Source organism: Rhinolophus sinicus, chromosome 15 (genome assembly GCF_057876585.1).
Source record: "Rhinolophus sinicus isolate RSI-liver-muscle chromosome 15, RSI-T2T, whole genome shotgun sequence".
NCBI classification, from domain to species: domain Eukaryota; kingdom Metazoa; phylum Chordata; class Mammalia; order Chiroptera; family Rhinolophidae; genus Rhinolophus; species Rhinolophus sinicus.
In genome coordinates this window covers 118,547,293-118,567,654 of record NC_142515.1, presented here as the reverse complement: position 1 = coordinate 118,567,654, position 20,362 = coordinate 118,547,293, and the positions used below count along the sequence as shown (strand labels likewise).

General features: G+C 39.8%; 1 long non-coding RNA gene across 1 annotated transcript; it reads left to right on the top strand.

The window, feature by feature from the left end:
• Positions 1-171: 171 nt before the first annotated feature.
• Positions 172-9,511, top strand: LOC141572754 (uncharacterized). Its single transcript, XR_012498212.2, has 3 exons — positions 172-505; positions 673-778; positions 9,013-9,511. It is a non-coding gene; the product is annotated as an uncharacterized LOC141572754 (long non-coding RNA).
• Positions 9,512-20,362: the final 10,851 nt, after the last annotated feature.

The window sequence follows — 20,362 nt, the reverse complement described above, 5'->3', positions numbered from 1 at the left end:
GGGCTGGGGAAAGTAAACACATGGACAGTCCGAGGCGACTGCAAAAGTAGATCGGTGAAGTCCTTTGCAAAACGCCGCGCGGAGAGCAGCCCCTAACGCTCGGCTGGGCTGCCGCTGCCGCCGCTGCTCCTGCCACCATCACAATGATCAACTGCTCGCGGCCGCCGCCTCCTCCTCCTCCTCTCGCTCCTCCACCTCCTCCTCCTCCTCCATGCCAGCGGAGTGATATCAGGACGCGCGAGCTCAGTAAACACGGCAGCGGCGGCGGCTGGAGGCCGTGAGACGAGCCCCGCGACACGGCGCAAAACCCGGCCCGGACTCTCACCCGGCAGGAGCGGGCGCGGCACGCACCAGCACGGGGCTCCCTCCTCCTTCGCCTCGCGCTCCCCGCCCCTCCCACGCCCCCAAGCTCACTACTACCCAAACTGGCAAGTCGGAGCTGCCAGAAAGGAGAAAAAGAAAGACTCTGGAGGATCTTGGGAATGAATCAACTTTTGAACTCTGTGTGAGTGTGTGTGTGTGTGAGTGTGTGTGTGTGTGTGTGCGCGCGCGCATGTGTACGCGCGGAGGTGGGCGGGGGCACATGGAAGCGCCTGGCTGGATTTCCTTATTCCGAGCGGGGTTATCAAGCGAGCCCAAGTTGTTGTTATACATTTATGCATTATATTGCAGAACTGTGATGAGCAGGCGGAAACATTGAGGCTTCACAGTAGTCGTCTGTCATCCCTATCCATGTGGAAAGAAAAAGGCAAACGAGTGACTTGTCTTTAAAACCCAGGTAATACTTCGCTAGTAATAACCCTGCTTATGGACACTTGTTCAAACTCTAGGCCAGTCTTCACACACAGATGCCGAATTCTGAATAAAAAGAAGTAGGCACCCAAAGAAACTTGGAATATTATTTAATTTGCTCTACATAATGATTGTTGTTATTAAGACAATTATTATTTTACTTACCCTTGGAAAAAAATTAAAATAAAGCAAGCAGGGACTTGGAGGTGAGACTAGCAGTACATTTTAACAGACTGTTTTGAACACTAGGTGCTAATGACAGCGGTAACTAAGGGTCCTTCATAAATAAAGTGGAAAGATTGCAGATTTCCTGGACTAGAACTATAGGAAAAGCACAGCATTTCACAGTTTGTCATGACCAAAACAAAAACAAGCAAAAATAAAGGCTTACTTTATTGCTAGACATATTTCTGTTTAAATGAATTCACAAATACAATTAAAATGGGATAGTGACAACAGAAAGCAATCTAAATTTTCCATCTTTCCAGATATTGACTATTTAAAAAAACAATAACAACAATTAAGGATCAACTATAATACCCTTGAGTCTGGACATAACCCATTGCATAATTTTTTTAAAAAATTAAAATGGAGAAACAATGTTTCTGTGATCATTAGTAGGACAAAATCTTGATTGTGTGCTGTTAATAATAAGGCATTTTGTATTAGCTCAATAAATCTTATAGAATTAGCTTTTAGGGTAAAAAATACACCCCAGTTTTCTAAAATAGCCAGGAATAAAAGAACTTTGGATCTCATGCATTAGTCATGAGATCTGATTTAAACCATCTTCATTTCTTGGCATTGCAGATTAGCATGGGATGCTATTTCTAACCTCATAATGTCAGCAATAAGAAGCTATATTTTTCTTCAATTAATCAGATCTATAGGGTGAACTATATCTTTAACATCCATTGGATTACATGATAAAATGGGAAGCTAAATATTGATTAATGTGGTGTGAGGTTACCTCTAAGGAGTGAAACCAATATGGGAGAGTATCTTGCACTGAAGTTGTCATGCTTTTTCACAGGGTTAGTGAGTTAACACACAGCCTTCTGCATCATGATAGCCCCTCCAAGTTAGAAAATTATACTGAATTAGTTCTACAGCAAGGAGTCAGATCAGATCATAAAAACATAGAGAAAATTATAAAAAATTATGACTTCACAAAGTGGCCTTTGTCTTTTTAACATATTCACTAAATATCTCTATTAATTCAGGAAACACATGGTTTCACTGTGGAGGAAGGTGTAACTGCATTCACTCTGCTCTCTCTTCACCATGGCATGATTCTTGTTCCTCCTCCTACCCCCATCAACCTACATAACCCACACAAGACTACAATTTGATTTACAGAGGAAGCAAGTTTGAGGGTCTTGAACATTGGGTCTTTGGTTTTGAGACCTGGGTCCTAATTCTAGCTTTTTCTTGTGACTCTGAATTTAATCTTTATTTGAGAGTTTGCCATGCTGAAAAAAAAAAAATACAAGAGCAGCAACATGCATTCCCACCAAGATGTTTACCTCTCCTATCATGAAGGGAAACCAAAAATACACAAGAATTTGCGTTCTTCTCTTTGGGGGAACAGCAAGAGGAGGAGCACACTTGGTGGCTTTACCCCAGAGCTCCCCAATGACAAATGGAGCTCTTCTTGAACGGCCGCAATATAGTTTGCTGCCCGAGTTTAGTGCATGAGTGTGCACGGTTCATGGATATATGTACACACACACACACACACACACACACACACATCTTTTATTTCATCAAGAGGGTAGGAGTGGCAGCCACAAGCTCTTAATACCAACATGTGAGGAAAGGAAGGACTAGAAAACTGTGGTGGCCAATGCGAGAAGAATCCTGGAGGAAACTGACCTGTGCAGTCCTCTACGGTGACATACTTGAGGTCGGAAAACCCATCCTAATGGGGCAGGATGAGCATAAGAAAGACACAGGAAGTGAAGACGACTTGGGTCTTGATCAACAGAGGCAAGTCACCCTGAATTTGAGATATTAATCAACTCCAGTGACCTTAGAAGAAGCAGAGGCCTGTGTACTGGTTACTTGTGGACTCTCATGACACATTCTTGCAAGGTTGCCGGCTTTGTTGGTCACCATCCTAAAGAACTCCTTGAAAGTCATAGAGAAGCCCAAGTTCTAGGGAAGCAATTTTAGTCTCTTCTGCCTACCAAGCACTCTGATGGCGTGACCATTGTCTTTTACATGAGCCCGCTGTGGAGCAAAACTTCCAGATCAGAGCTACACACATATCATCAGTGCTGTTGCTCGAGGATGGCACAGAAAGCTGACATGTCATAGCAGTAATGAGAAAGAAATTATGTGGCTGAAGCCATACCTAGCCAAAGAAGGAGGGCTTGCTGCATCAGTACCTGTACGAGGCTGTCCTGAAGCTCTGGCTCTGAGCCACAGTTGGAAGTTCTAAGTTGCTGAACTAGATACCCTTTTCTTTAGGCCAACACTGCATCACGCTCCCAAGTCCATCTGATAGGGCCCAGTGTCCCCGTGTCAAGAAAAAGGTCTTTGTGTTAAACTCCAGTGTATGTGCCACTTCTGCTTCCTTATTAATGTGGGTCAATAGAACTGGCTTCGTAATTGTACCCTACAAATACTTGGTGACTTAGGTAGAGTAGAAACCCTTTGCTACCTACCTATGGGTAAACAAACCTTTATATATGCCCACAGAGTGGGCCCAGGCAGTCCTGAATTACTAGCAGCAGTGGGCTGTGCCCTCAACTGTGGAGCAAGAGCTGTCACTTCAATAATTCCACAGATATAGTTATGAGTGCCAGGTACCTGTGATAGGCGGTGGGAATACAGCAGAACAGCGTAGAGAACCCAGTCCCAACCTCAGTGATGGCCAACCAGACTCAGGGCAAGAGATGCAGTGATGGGAACACATAAAAGAGGTTTGGAGTGCATGCTTGGAGGTCTCAGAAAGCGTCTCCAGAACTCACTCTGAAAATGGGGTAGAAGTAAGCGAAGCAAAGGTTGGTGGCAGGTATGCTGTGGGCAGGTAGGAAACAGCCAGAGCAAGGTCCTGAGGCCTGTTAGTTCAACAGATCCACCAATAGTTTCCTCTCACAGGAGTGTGGGTGTGAGGGAGTCTGAAGAGACACGAGGCTGAGTCTGGGGAGATAAGCAGGAACCAGATCGTTCAAGGTCATCCAGAAGTTTAGACTATAACGTTGGGACTATGCTGCCGTTGAAAGGATTAAAAGCTGATTTACATTTTTTATTTTGGCCATGCAGCAGATGTATTGTTCTAGTGTTTTCTAGAGTGTGTTCTGAAGAACCTGGTCCTATAAACTGTTTCACCAGAAAGGCTTCTGAGCCAAGTAAGTTGAGGAAGTGATCTGTACCATCTCTCTCTCTCAAACATTCATTACCATGTTGAAGGCTACCAGAAATCGTGCAGCGAAGCATGTTTAACTTTCTTTAACCTAGCATTGCCAAAATGCTGTTAGGTCCTACAGAATGAAACACTGTAGAAAGCGCGGTGTAGGAGAGTGAAAATCGAAGGCAGTTGTAAATCCACTCAAGTTCACAGCAATTGCCTGGGCAGGTAGTCTGTGACACACCACACCCCCTGACTCTCCGCTCTGCCTAAGTACCAGAATCACTAACTAGCACTTCAGGCTCACGGCCCATCCCCAACCTCAACTGGATGGGATGACTTGTGACCTGTAAGCAGTGGGAAAGTAGCACCACAAAGGCAAAAATCCCAGACGGGTGAATTGGACTAGTCTTTTCGGTATTAGTACTTTGACTATGTTGTATTAGGTTGGTGCAAAAACAATTGCAGTTTAAAAGGTTAAAAATAGCAAAACCCACAATTATTTTTGCACCTAATATTTATACCTATCTCTGTATAGTAAAACCTCTTTATTAAGGGGAAAGGTCGGATTTATTAAACCGAAAATCTTAATTATGTAATATCTTTAAAGATAGAGTTTCATTACTTTTGAAGCATGTACTCTGTCTAGTCTAACCATTACTGGCCTCTTGGAGCTATTTTAATGAGTTCCTTCTACCCTAGTAAACCAAATGTATGTAGGTGACATCCCCTGTGGACTAGCAGTGTTTTGAAAGTTTGTTTCCTTAAGTATTTAAATATCCCTAACAAGACCCTGTTTATATTACTAATTTTCACTTTTTATTAAGAACGGGTTTACCAAGCCCTAGACCATGTCATAAATTTTGAGAGGCATATGAATCAATGGAGTTTATTTTCTTATTCATGTATTTTAATACATATATATAATAGTTTTATGGTTATTAGGAGAAAGGTTATCTGAAGTCCATGGCGGACAAAAATTTTAAAGGCCTTTCATTCTGTTTCACATATACCTCTACTCTCAGTGCTAAATCATTTGATGTAATAAGGAACCGGCCTTGAACCAGGTCTAGCTTCCATGTATGATGGTGAAGGCTTCCGAAATTTGGAGGAAATATTTTAAAAACCTTGTATTTATTGGAGGCGTATCAGCAGTCAAACTTTTAACTTTAGGAACAGTCATTTAACAAATAATCAAACACTGAATCATTGTACTTTCTTATTATAAGCACTTACTGAAGATCAGCAAAAGCGTGGATATAATTTTAATGGTCAACATTCATTGAACACTTGCTCTATTCCAGGTTCTATTATTAGCCCACCCCCACTTCACTGGTTAAGAAACTGAGGCAAGAAAGTGTAAGGAACGTACCCCAAACCACAGATTAAAAGTGGCAGAGTCCAAATTTAACTCAGGGGTTCTAACCCCAGAGAGCACACTGTTGAAAGGAACATGACATAGGGGAGTAAGCTCCTAAGATTCCTTTTCATTTTAAGAGTCTACATTTCTATGGAACGGAAAATACGGCGTTTTCCCCAGACCTCGCTTTAATAGAAGCCTAGTGCCGCAGCGTCTAGAAGGGATTTGGCTCAGGTGTCACCTTCCAGAACGAAGTCTTCGTCCACGCCTCCCTCAGACCCACTCTCCGAGCTCTGAGAACTGTGAACATTTCTCTGTCTTGGCACTTACATTATCACATCGTCCTGCAACTGTCTGCACTTGTTTAACTCTCACTTGTGCTTTACTGGTGTTTGGACATAACCCAAGGCCTGGCATCACAGAGCCCTGTCACTGTGTTTAGGGAATGGGTAAAATGAAAGAGTGAATAATTCACAATTTCTCAGTTACAAAGTTGGGAAGGGAGTTGGGACCAGTCCTGGACAGTGGTGCCTGAGGAGACGCCTACTGTGGGGCCAGTCTACAGAAACTATTAATACTCGAATGCAATATAAGAAAATCATTAGTCAGATGTGATTGATATTTCAAAATGCTGTTTCTCGGGTGTTTGAGGGATTCTATACATTGTCTTGGAGAGGTGCAGGGGAGAAGACAGGCAGATAGAGTCGGGCCAACCTCTTACAGATTCTCTCACTGCTATCTGTCTGCAGGAGGAAGGGACTCACGTTTAAGGTCTACCCATGGCCATGTGTCAGATATTACACATGGCAAGGCTTTCTCTACATGTTAACCAACTCAATAATCCCAACAACCCTAACCGTAACCCCAACAACCCTAACCGTAACCTCAACCACGTAAACCAGAGTTGGCCCAAATATGCCTTTAATGTGAATTCAACTATATACTCTCTGTGCGTGTGTGTGTATACACACATATATACCAGGGATGCTCCCAAAAATGTATACAAGTGGACACTTTGGTCAATGTTGCTCAAGCAGTAGTTCGCCGTCATCAGAAGTGTCTGGACGCTGATGGTAACCACTTTGAGCACCTCTTGTAATTGCAGAAGTCAAACGTGACTTGTATTCATCTTTCGTGATCGGTATATATTGAGTATTACAACTAATGCAGTTTTTTCCTTTTCCAAAATGTGTATACATTTTTGGGCACCTTTTGTATATATATTCTATCTACTTCATCTCTTCATCTGTGCTTATAAGAACTATTTTGGAGCTGCTAAGGGTCATTAGAGGAATATACCAGGCCATATGTACTTCTTTTACTCCATGGATGATGTAAGCTTTTAAAGGTAATTACAACTGCATACCTGAGAAAGACATAACCCCACCATATTATCACCCCCATTTTATAGATGAGAGAATGAAGTCTTAAAGGCTTTGCATAACTTGCATTCAAACCTGCTGCAAAGCTTCTGTCTTCCACACGTGTCTGGATTCCCCTTTGTGTTGTTTTGTGGCTGTTGTAGGGGCCTTGTAACCATTCTGTTGCTGCCATTGTCATCCATTCAGCAAATAGTTATTGACGATTGACGAGTCCTGTGTTAGATGCAAGGGATGCATACTTGAACAGAAACATTTTCCTCCCCAAGGCAGCTTAATTATCTAGTGGGGAGAAGGAAATGTAAGTAATACAAAGCAGGCTAACGTAAGAGAAGTATAGTCAGCCCTTGATTGACCAGGGTTTGAGGGAGGGATAGGGAAAGGTGTGTCACAGTTAAAACAAAACTAGTAAGAAGGGGATTGGAAAATACAGTTACCCTAAACTTAGTTAGAATTACACCCCTATGTTAACGGTATAATTGTGCCATTGGAAAGTTTTAAAATAATAAGACACAACAGTTTAAGAACACAAAGCATCACTTTCATTGTCTGATGAAAAATCCCCCAAAGGTATCTGTTTAATGGTTTGATATTGTCTGTTCCTCAGCTGCGAGCTCCCTTTTAAACATTGGAACAAAGCCTAGGCAACTTCAGTTTGTCTCTGAGCAAGCTGCGTTCTTCACTGTTACGCTGGTAGACAGTCTAGGTCAGCGGTTTTTAAGCCACGCTGAGCCCTAAGAATCTTCTGGGAGGGGCCTGAGAGGCTGTTGTAGGTGGGAGAGGAATTGGTTGAGTCTTGGCCCCTGTTCAACTCAACCTCCTTCTTTTTCAATATACAGCAAGATTCCCTTTGAATAAATGGTTCCACAGGTAAAAAAAGAAAGTCTGTAAATAGTTCTATATCGTCTTGTTTTGGCGGGAAACTCTCCCTTTCTCCTCCCCTCATTCACCACCCTCCGTCACACGCACCATCTCAGTCTTCTCTCCTAGATGTCACGAAACCCTGGGTCACATCGACTCCGGATTGGTTAAGTTGGGCTCCAAAGTTTAATGACCCACTTGCTTAATGTCCTCAGGTCCCTCACCTTTTTCTTCATTCCTCTGAGTTGGGCAGGTTTAAGGATGGTCCAACCAAGTGTGTGATGAGATGGAGAAAACGGCATTTTCTCGCACTCCAGTAGGAGTACTGAGCAGGTTCAGAAGGATCCCCAGGATTATCCGCCTGGTGTAGTGATGGGCGGGGTTTGCGAGGCGCTAGAGTCACGCAAAAGTAGATGGGTGATAATCTGACTACTGCCAAGGAGGGTGTGTCCTGGTGCCACAGGGTTTTCGTCTTACTGAGGGGGTATGACGCAGGGGACTGCACAGAGGAGACAGCTATGAGTGAGCTAGGCTCTTCCGCCACCCTCAGTTTCTCCTTTCAGCAAATGCCAAAGTGATTTCAAATGACACACCTGTTCAGGTCATTCACATACCGTGGTCCAGTCATGCCTCTGGTTATACACTGGCTGTTAGTGAGGCCGGAAATAATCTAATTTGAAATGCAACAATTTTAGGGACAGTGTGTTAGGGCCCATGCGATTCCAAAGAAAAGTCTCAGCTTTGGCTGCAATGCCCTTCATTTCTTTGGCACCTCTTTCTACCAATTCTGTGTAAATCTTCAGCGTGGGAGAGGTAAAAAGTCTGTGATACCTCAGCGGCCATAGGACCATCCCCGTGGCACAGGCATGAAGCAATGGCTGCCTAGGATCGTGGAAGTTCATTGATTCAATTCTTCTGCTCACCATCCGTGGATGAGTAACTGACAGATGTTGCAAAAGAAGAAGAAGACAAGGCTGATTGGCGAGGGGCAGGAGTCACTCAGCCTTAAAGTAGAAACAGTGCAGCATCTGTTGGTTAAAATGAAGTTCAAACCATAGACATCTTATAGGTCAATGTTACACAGACTTGTGGTCATCAAAAACTTTTTTCACACAAAAGCATTGTTTTATATATATATATATATATATATATATATATATATATATATATATATATATTTAATCCACCTTAGGTATTGTTGTTTTTGGCTTCTCAATTACCGCGCCTGTATCATCTGGTAACAGAATACCTTTCGATCTTTTCAGAACCCCCCTACCTACATTCGCATCCCATGAAGTTTGCAGAGGGCAGGGAGACTGAAACGTCCCTGGTTCCAGCGGCATGTTGGTCACCCAGATCACCTTCCTCTTGGCCACAGTGATTGATTGAAAGATGGGCATGTGACTCAGGCTGGTCCAATTAAAGCTATCTCTGGGAATTTCACTGGAACTACCAGAAAAGAAACATTTTCTCATCCAGAAATCATGGATGGAGGATATAAGCTTGCAGCTGCCTGGGTCCAGCTTTGATACAATGGACAAAGCCTGTTTGAAAATAAAACCAACGCAGAGAAAAATAGTAAAAATCTACTCATGGTCCTCATGATACCATTTCTGCCCTGGATCCAGCTGACCCTAAAGCCGGGATGGCCTAGAAGTTTCAGTTATATGAGCCAATAATTCTCCCTTACCCTACATTTCCCTCCCTCCTTTCTTTCCTTCCTTCCTTCCTTCCTTCCTTCCTTCCTTCCTTCCTTCCTTCCTTCCTTCCTTCCATTCTTTCAGTTGTGTGCTCGTGTATGTGTGTGTGTATGTGTACGTGTGTGTGTGTGTGTGTGTGTGTGTGTGTGTGTGTGTATGTAGGGGGGTATGATTGAGATATTCATAAACTAGGGGCTGATTAAATAAATTACATTATATCCAAATGAAATATATGCAATAATTAAATAGACTCATGTAAAACTACACATGAATCATTATATTATTTATCATAGCAAAAAAAGTGAAAAACAACTGAAAGCCACTATTGTGGGATGGGATAAATAAAGTATATTTTATATCCATACACTCAAATAAGCAACTGTTAAAATGAGTCATATTAAGCTATGTTGATTGACATTAGAAGATCTTCATGACATATTGTTGATTTTAAAAAGCAGGTTATAAATCAAGTTATATAAAAAATACTCTTGTAGGGTGGCCGGTTAGCTCAGTTGTTTAGAGCATGGTGCTAATAACACCAAGTTGCTGGTTCAATCCCCACATGGGCCACTGTGAGCTGTGCCCTCCTTAAAGAAAAAAGTACTCTTATAAAATTATGTGATTTTGTGTATGTAAATCTAGCAGACTCTAGAAAGGTAGTTAAACATTATTACTCTGGGATTTTAGGTGCTTTTTAGTATCATTTATTCTTTTCTGTATTGCTTTAATTGCATATGTATAGATATGTAATATATATATGTGTGTGTGTGTGTGTGTGTGTGTGAAAATGAAAACTTTCTATTTTCTAGAAAGAAAAAAAGTAGAGAAAGAAAGGACGAAAGGAAAAGAGGGAGAATCTAAAGAGAAGAAAGAATGGGAATGTCCATAGTCTGACGTTTGCTAAATGAGTCAGAAAATGATTCAAGGAGGTGATACCATCTCATGAATCTTAAAAGGGTATTTTCCAGGTAGACAGATGAAGAGAGGACATCCAGAAAGATAAAACAGCAATGACGGAGGTACAGAAAAGTGAGAAGCCACGATGTCGTAAGGAGGAATGGTTCTGATACAGCTAAATAAGTGTCAGTAAAATAGCAATTTAATCTTAATAATTAGGCAGAGTCAATTAAAGTCAATGTAAACACAAGGAATTTCATATTGCATATGGGATGTACAAGGGGACAAGACAATACTGTGTCTCAAGGACACTGGTCTCTCTACACCCAGTCGTTTAACCACATCTCTCCTTTGAGGTCTAATAAATGTCTCCAATTAACATGTCCAAAGCAAAACTTGATTTCCAGTCCAAATCTGCTGAGCCTTCTCTGTGGTAGTTAATTTTATGTGTTAACTTGACTGGGCCATAGGTTGCCTAGATATTTGGTCAAACATTATTCTGGGTGTTTCTGTCAGAGTGTTTTTGGATGAGATTAACATTTAAATCACTAGACAGTAAAACAGATAGCTCTCCCTAGTGGGGGTGGGCCAAATCAGGTGAAGACTTGAACAGAACAAAAAGGCTGACCATCCCGGAAGAAAGACAGACTCCTTTCTGCCTGACTGTCTTCATATTGGGACAGCGGATTTTTCCTGTCTCTGCACTCGAACTAAAATACATTGGTTCTTCCTGGGCCTTGAGCCTGCCGTCCTTGGGACTAAACTACACCATCAGCTGTCCCGGGTCTGCAGGTTGCTGACTCACCTGCAGATGTTGGCACTTATCAGCCTCCATAATCACATGTCAGGTCATGTCCATTCTCTGCTCACAACCCAGTAATGGTTCCCATCTCATTCGGGCAGAATCCACGTCTTCACCATGGACCTGTCTCCCCTCTAACTCACTGGCTCCACCTCCTACCACTCCTCATTCAATTCACTCTGCTTGCTGGCCTCCTGCCCCGCCTCGCCCTTTTTTTTTTTAGGCCAGGAACGTCTCTGTTCAGATGCTCTATTCCCAGGGTCCTGCCTCACTCCTTTCAGGTGTGTCCCTCAGAGACCTTCCCTGCCACCTCATATGAACTATCACCGCCAAGCATATAATGTATCTTATTTTATATATCTCCCAATTCTCCTTCCAGAATCTGAGGCCCATGAAAGCAGACAATTACCTTGTTTCTCTATCTCCTGCACATGGAGCAGAGGCTGGCACATGGGTGGGGGGTGAGGACACTTAATACCCGTTTGTTGAGGATTGAATTTTTTTTTTCCACACGTTGAAGGAAACAAGGTGTTTTTGATGTAATAACAGTTAACATTTGTTGATGACATACTATATACTGAGCAAGCACTATGCCACACAGCTTACATAAATGAACTCAGTTCTATAACAACCCTAGGGCACACATAGCATTTTCTGAATGAGGAAACTGAGGCAGAGATAACCTGAGTAACGTCACACAGCTGACAAGACAACTCCAGACACCAGGTTTGACCACTAGTTCTCCCATTCAGAGTCTCCTTCTCGCAGATACATTAACACCGAAGAACAGCAAGGATTGAAAAAGACTTATCCCGAAGTACATCTTCCAGAGATACAAATATTTCCTACTATGTATTATCTCCGCCAGCTCACAAGTAAACACCACAGCAGAGAGCAAACGGTTTCCTCAGGGGCTCCTGAGCAGTTTGTACTGTGATACCTTTGAAGCAATGTGGCCAAGACTACGAGGTAATAGTAAAGACTTGTTTGAAAAGCTTTCTTGGGGCAGCAGACCTTATCAATTTGGTAGGAACTTTACAAGCCCATTTGAAGATACAGGCAGTTGTTTTTTGTTTTCTACTCTTGTTAACATTTATTCATTTGTGTATCTACAAGTTATTTACTAAGCACCATTAGGTATCAAGCACGGTTCTAGGCACCAGGGGTATAGAAATATCTTCTTTCATGAACTCTAATGCCATCTGTAACAAAATGGAGCTTATATGTCATAGTGATTTGGAGCTAAACTCAGCAGTCAGAGAGACTTGGATACAAATCCCAGCCCTGCCATTACTGGCTACATGGCCTCAGGCAAGTTACGTAACTTGTCTAAATCTCAGTATCCTTGTTTATAAAATGGAGGCGATATGGATTATAAGATCTACCACACTGGTTTATAAAGGAAATTAAATGAGATTGCCTGATATATACTAAGCATTCAGAAATACACTACGCGTGATGGAGAGGGTAGGCTTGTAAACGCTTTGTGATTTTTTTGCATATGGTTGGGTATGTATGATGAATTTACAGTTTTGTAGGTTTCTCTTCATTGAACTGACAAGAACTTGTTTGAATTTTAGTGTATTGAAAGAGTGCAAGTTTGGTCAACATTTTTGATCAGAGTGCTAAACCTTGTTATGAAGTCAAAGGGTCTAACACTCAAGTAGACATCATGCTAGCACTACTAAGAGAACTCTGATTAATAAATTCATTCATTCTTTTTTCCTTCTGGCGACTTTGGGGAAAGCTGCCATTTGCAGAGAGCTCCTTTGCTTCTCAAAGCCCTCAAAACAAAGTTCTTAAATAGCTCATCATGGGCTCATGAGATTGTAGATTTTGTTTTTCCCATGTCAGAAGTAACAGTTTTTATGCTACTAATAGACTCATTACAAAGAATAAGGGATATCTCAGGTGGTTTCTGAATGGACCAAGTATTCATATTTATTTATCGGCCCTTCTGCCTTCATGGACAGTGGATCAGGAGTGAGGAACCATAAATTCTAATCCTTGGCCTGATACTAATTACATGTTTGATCTTGACTTTAATGGTAATTTGGTGCTTGCCTATCTGTATCAGAAGGTTAATGTCTATATCATCTTCCATCTCTAAAATTCCACAATCACCCATAAATAAAGTTAATCAACAAGAAACCTATCTTACTTGCTACACAGCTAAAGATGAGGGTACAGGGACCTATTAAAACACAGATGAGCACAGGGCACTTGCATTTCAAGTTGTAAACAGGGTTACAGCACCATACAAGACAGTAATAAGGGTGAAAGTAATAACATCCATCCAACTTTCTTTAAAGCATAAAGACACACAATAGCTACATTCGTTTTCTTGAAAACGATTTGACTAACATCTGGCATAAAAACCTACTGAAATGCAAATGCTAACATATCTAATATCATGTCAAAAAGTTGAAAACTGAGGCTTTCCTTGCTTGTAGCTCAGTGACTCCATGGCATGTTTAGTTAGAATCGACATTAGATTTAAGATTCAGTTCAGACCAGCGCTTCAGAGGAGGCTGGTCTTCAAATGAGGCGCTACATCCAGCACATAACTTTTTGAGGACTCTGGGATCTTTTGCGATAAGAGGGATACTTTCAGTCTGAGCTCCGGATGAAACAGAACTAATAAGCTGTTTTAGCTTAAAACCATTTCACCCCTGGGAAACAAAAGAGCTCATCCAGGACAACTGGCTATATTTTGCAGATTGAAAGGGGCCATTGAGTAAATGCTTTGGTGCGAACATTCTCTCGGTGGGGAAAATGTTGCCTAACATTCCTTCTGATGCTGCAAGTTGGGCTTCTTTGCATTGAAGAATGCGTCTGAGGTGCTTTCTGAAGGAAGATTGGAGACAGGTTGTCAGAATTGTGGCTCAGCCAGGAGTACTCTGAACCCAGGGAGCTCCTCATTACTGCAAATTAACCTGGCCCCGTTATACTACCTGAGTAGAAATAAGGAATAAGTAACAATGAGTGACTGCATTTTTTGCATGCCGGTTACCTTTGTTTGATTTCCTGAGAATGTGTGTGCAGTGTGAGGCAGAGAAATGGTTGATTCCCTGAGCTTGATGAAATAGTTAAACAGAAGATAAGACTCCTCATCACTGTAGTACAATGATTTTAACATAAAATAGGCACTTGATTTATGAAAATTATTAATAAGATAGAGTGAACTGAAAGCATTTACCCTTCTGAAAATTTAGCTGTGTTAAAGTCCTGAAGTTTTCTCACCTCAGTGGATGACTGTGGATATTTACACAATTGAGTAGTTATTTATAGGAACCAACTAAAAATGAACATCCTCAAGAATAAGTAGATATGAAAAAGAACTGATTAGAAATTTTGGATATTTATTAAACATTTCAGGAGAGAACCTGAGGTAAGAAATCCTGTCCAACTCCTTCTTTGATTGGAGAACCATTATTTTAGGATAGAGTTTTCTCCCAATTGTACTCCAGAGGATATGCCAAAGGGAAAACACTTAGCAATCCTAAAACTTTTACCTCCTAAAATTTTAGATGGATTGCTTTTCAGAATGGTTTTCTAACCAACATTATAGGAAATCTTCCAGTTGATAAAAGGTCTAATGTCTACATACTTCTTGTAAATTGAATGATGTTTTTCAAACAAATGGTATGGAGTATTTGACATATTGATTTTTCATAGAGATGGTATCCAGTATTTAACATACTGAACCCAAAGGAAGATTTTTTATTGTCCATGTACTATACGTGTATGAAATTAACGTGTAATTCTCATTGATCAATACTGTAGGTTCCATGTCATGATTAATTCCAAGAACACTAGTTTCTGCATCTTCCGTGGAAACTACATTTCTCAGTTGCAAAAACATTCTAGTTTTCAGGTTGTCGTTATCTTGCTCTTTTTCATGACAAAGTGCAAAGGATTCCTGAACAAACTGTCTGCACATTAAGAACTTCCTGTAACTACCACCACAATCAAGACAGAAAACTGTTCTGTCACCATAAGGCTCCGTCCTGCTACCCCTTTAAAGCCACACCCACTTCCTCTCCCATCCATCCGCAACCCCTGGCAACCACGAGTCTTTATCTCTATAATTTTATTTTGAGAGGGTTATGTAAACGGGGTTATTCAGTATGTAACCTTTTTTTTCATCCCTCATCCTTCCCTCGCATTTCACCCTAGTTGTTGCATGTATCAATACTGCGTTCCTTTTTTTGCTGAGTACTCTCCTTTGGCATGGATATGCCACAGTTTGTTGATCCATTCACCCACAGAACGACAACTGGATAGTTCCCAGTTTGGGGCTCTTATGAATAAAGCTGTTATGAACCATCGTGTACAAGTTTCTGCATGAACATAAATTTTCAAGTCTCTGTGGTAAATGCCCAGGAGTGCCGTTGCTGAATCATATGGTAAGTACACGTTTAATTTAAAAAGTAACTGTCGAATGTTTTTCAGAGTAGCTGTAGCATTTAACATTCCTACTAGCAATGTATGAGTGATCCAGTTTCTCTGCATTCTTCCCAGGATTTGGTGTAGTCATTATTTTTAATTTTAGCCATTCTGATAGATGCGTAGTGGTATCTCATTGTGGGTTTAATTTACATTTCCTTAAGGGCTAATGAGGTTGAACATAGTTTTATATGCTTACTTGCCATCTGCATGTTCCCTTTGGTGGAGTGTTTGTTCATGTCTTTGGCCCATTTTCTAATATGATTGTTTGTTTACCACTGTGCTTTGAGAATTCTTTATATTTTCTAGATATAAGTCATTTGTCAGATATGCGTTTTGCAAATATTTTCTCCCAAGTTGCAAATTGTCTTTTTATCCTCTTAAGAGAGTCTTCTGGAGAGCAAATGTTTTTAATTTTGATGAAGTCCAAATTATCAGTTTTTCTTTCTATGAATTTGTGTTTTTGGTATGAAGTTTAAGAATTCCACCTAGCTCTAGGTCACAAAGATTTTCTCTTGTTTTTTTTTTTTTAACTTTTATAGTTTTAAATGTAAGTCTGTGATTCATTTTTAACTAATTTAGTCACTTTGTATATAGCATTTGGTTCAGTGGGTTTTTTAATTTTATTTTAATGGATATCCAATTGGTTCAGTCCAGTTTGTTGGAAAGACTGTCCTTCCTTTACTGAATTACTTTTGTACCTTTCTCACAAATAAGGTGAGCATATTTGTGTGGGTTCCTTTCTGGGTTCTCTATTCTGCTCCATTGATCTATGTGTCTATCCTTCCACCAATGCCACACAGTCTTGATTACATAGCTACATAAGTCTTGAAATCAGACTTCCACTTCATTCTTTTTTTGCAAAACTGTTATAGTTATTCTAGTTCCTTTGCTTTTTCATATAAATTTTAGAATAATCTTAACTCTGTCTACAAAAACATTTTACTGGTGTTTTCATAGGAATCACATTAAACTTGTATATCAATTTGGGAAAATCGACATCTTTATTACGTTGAGTCTTCCAATCCATGAACACAGTATGTCTCTTCATTTATTCATCTTTGATCTCTTTCACCAGCATCTCATAATTTTCATCATACAGAGTCTATATGTTTTTATTAGATTTACTTAAATATTCAATATTCTTTGGAACAATTATACATGGTACTGCATTTTTTTTTTTAATTTAGGTTTCTACTTGTTTGCTATTAGTATACAGAAATGAAATTGATTTTGGCATGTCGATCTTGCTGAACTTACTTGTGAGTCCTGAAAGGTTTTGTCGTTGTTGCTGTTTTTGGTGGATTACTTTGGATTTTCTAGATATATAATCATGTTACCTGAAAATAGAGACAGTTTTATTTCTTTCATTCATCATATTGTATTTTTTAAAAGTTAAGTTCCATGCTTCTTTCAAAATACATAGCTTTAAAAGATTCTGAAAATTTGAAAAGAAAGAATGGAACAAGATATACCAGGCAAATACACACACACACATACACACACCAAATAGTATAGACTTATTAATATCAGAAAACATAGAATATAAGCATTAACAAAAATAAAAATGGGACACTATATAAATATCAATCCACCAAAAATACAATTATCATGAATTTCTACACAGCTAGCAACATGGTTTTGATATTAGTCAATCAAAAAGTGACAATCATAAAGACAGTTTTGCAAAATACAGTGGGATATTTGAACACGTATTAAAAATGAATTGATCAATAAGAATAAATTACAAGGAAATAAAATTTTGAAAAATAAAGTTATCAGTTTGAGTTCATGTGTGCACACACACACGCACAACACCCCTAATATCCAACTAATACCTAGGACATACATTTTGATTTCAAGCACTAGTGGAATTTGTATAAAATCGACCATACAAAATGGTCCATTTATAAATTTCAAAGTAAAGTTACCATGTAGACCACAAACTATTGTCATGGTACATTTAAATTAGAAATCAACAATAAAAATAAAATCTAAAAAGCACATATATTTGGAATATTAAAGATACACTTAATCCAATGATTAAGAAAAAAATTACAGTGGAAATAATAAAATATTTAGAAATGAACACTATGAAATTACCACCTGCAAAAAAAAAACTAAGCTTGGCTAAAATGATATTTAAAGATAAATTGTAGTCTTAAATTCATTTATCAAAAAGAAAACTGAAAACAAGTGATCTAGAAGAACAGAGTAAACCCAGATAGAGTGAAAGGTAAAAAATAATAGCAATTTTAAGAGCAGAAATTAATAATATTTAAAACAAATAAACAAGAGAAAGGCAAGCAAGTCTAAAACCTGCTCTTGTACACTATTTTAAGTCTAATCCTTTGATTAGGCGAGTCATTCACATGGTTCAAAATTAAAAATGTATGAACTGGTATGTAATTAAAAACTTTATTTCCATTTCTTTTGTCTGGCCAGTCAATTTGTGTTTCACAGACAACCAATATTATCTTCTTTCTCATCGCTCCAGAGATAACTTTTGTTCATCGAGCCGGTATACATAGTATAGTGCTCCTGCTATCACTTCTGTTTTTTTTTTAAAGGAGGGCGCAGCTCACAGTGGCCCATGTGGGGATCGAATGGGCCACCTTGGTGTTATCAGCACCATGCTCTTACCTACTGAGCTAATGGGCCATCCTGTGCCACCATTTTTTTGGTTCAAATGGTAAACTGGATATATTTTCAGATCTTTAGCAAGATTGGGAGAGAGAGAGAGAGAGAGAGAGAGAGAGAGAGAGAGAGAGAGAGAGAGAGAGAGAGAGAGAGAGAGAAATAATATTGGGAATGAAAAAGAGGACATGAGTATGATATGGTAGAGATCCTACACATAGTTATTAAATACTATGCCAATAATTTTTCACATGTATGTCAATAAACTGGAAAACCCAGATGAAGTAGATTATTTTTTATAAAAATATAAACTATCTGGATCAGTTATGGTCCAGTCATGAAAACAGAGCAACCGAGCCTCTGCTTATTGGTAGTCCAATAAAAGGAATTTAATGCCGGACATTCACTACAAAAGGAGAACTTCAAAGTGCAACAGCAGATAGTGAGGCAACCCTGAGATTAATGCTGTCAGGAAGCTGCGACACCACTAGGACCAGGGGCGAGTTGGTGTTCCTGACGGGTAAGAACCAGGGTTACCGTTGGGAGCTGGATTTGTGGCAGGGACTGAGAGAAGCTAGACACCAGGGCAAAGCTGTTTCCTGGGAGCTGGAACTTCAGAAGAGACAGCCACTGCTGGAGGCAGAGGGGACAGGAGAAATGGCTTGGCTTCTCCCTTCCTCTTGCCCACTATCGGGTAGTGCTTATCAGTGACCCAAACTAGCTAACAAGGTAGGGATTCTCCGAAATGTGGTTTGCAGTAGGAAGGCAGAGAAATGATCTGAGAGCAAATAGGAAAGAAATGGCATCCTTAAAATTGACTCAAGAAGAAGAAGAAAAATAAATAACAACAATAAACCTGTTACCATTATAGCAATAGAATCTGCAAAGGATTATTCTCCATACCTTCCTTAACCTCCTCACCAATAAAAACCCTGGACCCAGACAGTTTTATAGGAAATACACAAATAATTCTAGTATTATATAAATTCTTTTAGATAACTGAAAAAATTGAAAAGTTTTCTAATTCATTTTATACAGCGAGTATATCTTTGAAACTAAAACTAGAAAGGGAGAGCCTAAGAAAAGATAATATAACAATCGTATCTCATTAAAGAACATAGACAGAAAAATCCTAAGTAAAGTAAGAACAAACTGATTCAACATACATATATGTATAAATCTATATAAAGGATATATCATAATTAAATGGAGTTTTCCCATTATGTAAGGATGTTTCAACATCGTAAAATATCTGAATGTAATCAGCATTGCCAGATGGAAAGAGAAAAATCATTCTCAGCAGATGCAAAAAAAATTTGTTGGGATAAAATTAAATATTTAAGATTTTTTAAAAACAGTGAATTATAATATGAATAGAAGGGAATTCTCTTAATCTTATTTCTAGATTCACTGTTTCCACTCCATCATCTAATATTTTCTCCTCTACCAACTAAATCAGGTTATGATCTTCACCATTTCACTGCCAAATTTAATGGGAAATTGTTATTTTAGTTTCTCAGCAGCTTTTGACACAGGATCTCTCCCTCCTTCTTGCAATACTTTCTTCTCTTGGATACTATGACTTCTCCCCTGGTCTTTCCTCCTAGATCAGTGGTCACCCATAATCATTCTTACTGCATACCTCTGTGATATATAAAAGTTCAAGTTCCCTGGAGTTCAGCCCTCCATCCTCTTCATTTTCCCTCTTCTCTTTATGCTGGCCATCCTATGACCTCATTCATTCTTGGAACGATACATGCCAGGCGCCCTCTGATGACAGCCAAAGGCAGACCCAGCTCCAAGCCCCTAGCTGACATCTTCATTGAATGTAAAATAAGTATCTCAAATCCAACTTGTCCAAAGCAGAACCTTTGGTTTCCCTTTTCCCCCTACCAACACACAACTTTTTCCTCTCCAGAAGCTTCCTAACTCCATTAAAATAATGTGAAGGCAACTCCATTATCAGTTGCCGAGGCCAAATATGTAGAATCATCCTGGATGGCTCTCTTTCCTTCCACCTCACAGCCAATCCATCATTCAAAATCTCATTGGTTTTATCTTCAGATATATCCTTAATCCAACCAGTTCTTACTACCTTCACAGCTACCAACACAGTCCAACCTAGTATAA